This window comes from Neomonachus schauinslandi, chromosome 1 (assembly GCF_002201575.2).
Source record: "Neomonachus schauinslandi chromosome 1, ASM220157v2, whole genome shotgun sequence".
NCBI lineage: Eukaryota > Metazoa > Chordata > Mammalia > Carnivora > Phocidae > Neomonachus > Neomonachus schauinslandi.
Genome location: NC_058403.1, coordinates 98685959 through 98688462, shown reverse-complemented (window position 1 = coordinate 98688462; position 2504 = coordinate 98685959). Strand labels below are relative to the sequence as shown.

Here is a 2504-nt window from a genome sequence, read left to right as displayed (position 1 = left end):
ATTGCTGAAAATTTGTTTTAATATTGTCTCTTAGGTTCATCTCTATATCAGTATGCTGTGATATCTTATTAATCTGAATCAAAATTAGAGTTCCAATCTTACTCTTTGGCTTGATACTCAAGTATAATTTACAATAAGAGCATTTAAAAATGAGTATTTCATACAAGTAAGGATTTTCAAACAATAAAGATTAAATGAGAAAGTTAGTGCCTGTGCCTGACTATTTATTTAGCATAATTTCAGGAAGAGTCATTAAATAATAAAAACAAGGAATATTGGAAATCAGCAAAGCCATTATTACAATAACTACCAATAACTCCTCTCACTTTTCTTTTTACTTTTGCTTCTTATATAAGCAATTTAGATAAGAGATAAATTCAACATAACTTTTCCAAAAAATAGCAGCATAGTAGAAAATATCATATAATTGTATGTATTTTAACCAGCTGATTTTTTTAATTTGCACAGAACTGGAGTGTATTTATCATCTTCACCATATGAGAGTACAATTAATTAGAACATTTTAGTTTCCTTAAAGCAGTATGATCTTGGGGGAATAGGTACACTTTAGTTGGAATACATCTGAATTGACCTCAATTCTGAAATTATTTTTGTATGAGTTTATTTCCTGGCATTTTATTTCATAAATGAAATTGTAAAACCTGGAAGTAGGTGGTTCTTCGGGAAAATTTCTGTATAAATGTATAAATATACTATTTATATAATAAAAACATATTTATATATTATACACACTGATTATACTGGTAAAATCCATCAAAATAAGAAGCCTGTGACCAACGTGCCCTCCACTACTGCCAGTGCTAAGGAGCCGGAATCAAGCTAAATGATTCCTCAAATGACATGTCTATTTATTTTAAAAATGAGTATCATTGATTACTTCTTTGAGAACGTCATATAAGAAAATGGCATGTAATACAAAGCTATAGATGTTGGCATCATTCTTAGTTTTTATTCAAAATTGAAATAATTTTTGTTTTATCATGACTATATTTCATATCAAATAGTAAACACCAGGAAAAAAAGCATAAGTAAGAACATGAATTTATCTTTACATCCTTGCTCTGTAATGCTAGCTCTTAGAGATAATTGTTAGGAATTTTGGTTATTATCCCTCTAAATTTCTGCTGTTATTTAAAATGTGTATAATCATATAATAGCGTCTTTTAAATATTGTTAACTTATCTATATACCATGAGCACATTTCCATGTGAATATAAAGTCTTTAAAATAATTGTGTACATATCCGGTTCCGGTGTCATGGCCGCCCCTACGCTGAATGCGTGCGGGCTGCAGTTTGGGAGTGGGTTCCTGCGCGATCCAGCACGAGTCTTCCATCGTAATGCCTGGCACAGTGTGGAGTGGTTGGAAGAGCAGGCCTTGGCTGAGAAGAGGGAAGTCCGAGTCCGGGAGAACAGCACTCAGCGGGTGTGCCAGGAGAAGCAAGTTAATTATGAAATCAGGGCCCACATATATTGGAATGACTTCTACAAAATCCATGAAAATGGGTTTTCCAGGGCAGACATTGGCTTTTTACCAAATTCCCAGAGCTGGCACCTACCCAAAACCAAAATCACTTGAAGGATTTGCTCTCAGAGAACATGAGGAGTGAAGTACCTGAATGTCAGAACAGTGAGGACGGACCTGGTTTAAAAATAGAAGAGCAACACAAGTGTTCTTCAGATAGCCTTGGACATAAAACACAGATGCCTCCTGTGTAAGAAAATGTAACTCAGAACTCAATCACCCGGAAATCTGTGCTGATGAGTTCCCTGGATCCTCAGCCACTTACTGAATACTAGGAGCAGTTGTTCCAGACAAGATGCAGAAGGCTCTCCACAGGCTGAAGCTCGGAAGGATGATGCTTCTGCAAGATGAAGTCCCCTATGATACCGCTCAGCTTCCGTTTAAAAAAAGGTCAGTGTCTGTCTGAAAATTTCTATATGAGAGGTGAGGTACTAGAGTTTACTTCTCTACACTAGATGAGCTGGATACGCTTTTCACTACTGCTGGACTGGAAAAGGTTCAGAACCTTGGTACATCACCGATTGCAAGTGAACCAAGGGAAACAGCTGACAATGTACTGAGTTTGGATATTAATATATAAAATATTTTATATATAATATATAATTATATTATAAATTTATATTATAAATATTATAATATTATAAATATTATATAAATATATATTTGTATACTTTATATATAAGGTATTTTATATATAATAATTACTATATATAATTATTATATATAAAATAATTATTAGAAAATAATTGTGCTTCATATTTGTGAAGCCCCTTAATATATACTTTCCTCAAGTTTTTTTCTAACTTTGAGATTTCAAAGAATATTTCTTGCCATTTTATAATTTATCATAACTGAAATGTTCATGGGGATCATGAATTTAAAAGGCATCAGAAATTTATTTCCATATGAAAGGATTATATATGATAAAGTGTCATTTGATTGTGAGTTCCATTAAATTA

The 2504-nt window shown here is 32.7% G+C and overlaps 1 pseudogene; it reads left to right on the top strand.

The window, feature by feature from the left end:
* Positions 1 to 1278: 1278 nt before the first annotated feature.
* LOC110591705 lies at positions 1279 to 1813 on the top strand (annotated as a pseudogene).
* The last annotated feature ends 691 nt before the right edge of the window (positions 1814 to 2504 follow it).